Genomic DNA, 457 nt, shown 5'->3' with positions numbered 1-457 from the left:
AAAGTTTTCTGTGAGGGGTAGGGTTAGGGGTAGGGGTGGGTTTAGGTTAAAAAGTGTATAACTATTTTTATATAAAAACAACAGAAGTCTATGTAATGGCCCCATTTAGTTAAGTAAACGTGTGTGCGTGTGCGTGCGTGCGCGTGCGTGTGAAAGAGAATATACATCCGTATTAAAGGGGGCATATGATGTTGCTAAAAAGAACATTATTTTGGGAGCCAAGGGCTCTGGCGACCAAGGTGGAGATCCGGAGATCCAGAGATCCACGGTGGAGCCGGAGCGACTGAGGACCAAGGTGGAGCTGGTGGGAGGAAGGAGCCCAATAGAGTCGGTGGGACAGAGCAACGAGGTGCAGCCGGAGGAGAGGAGTCCTGAGGCAATGGCTGGTCGACGCCTGACCAAGGCGGAGCTGGAGGGACGAGGGAGCTGGTGGATCGACGGGTGACGGTGGAGGCGA

Source organism: Sinocyclocheilus anshuiensis, unplaced genomic scaffold, assembly GCF_001515605.1.
Source record: "Sinocyclocheilus anshuiensis isolate Anshui unplaced genomic scaffold, SAMN03320099.WGS_v1.1 scaffold1547, whole genome shotgun sequence".
NCBI classification, from domain to species: domain Eukaryota; kingdom Metazoa; phylum Chordata; class Actinopteri; order Cypriniformes; family Cyprinidae; genus Sinocyclocheilus; species Sinocyclocheilus anshuiensis.
This window is presented reverse-complemented; position numbering follows the sequence as displayed.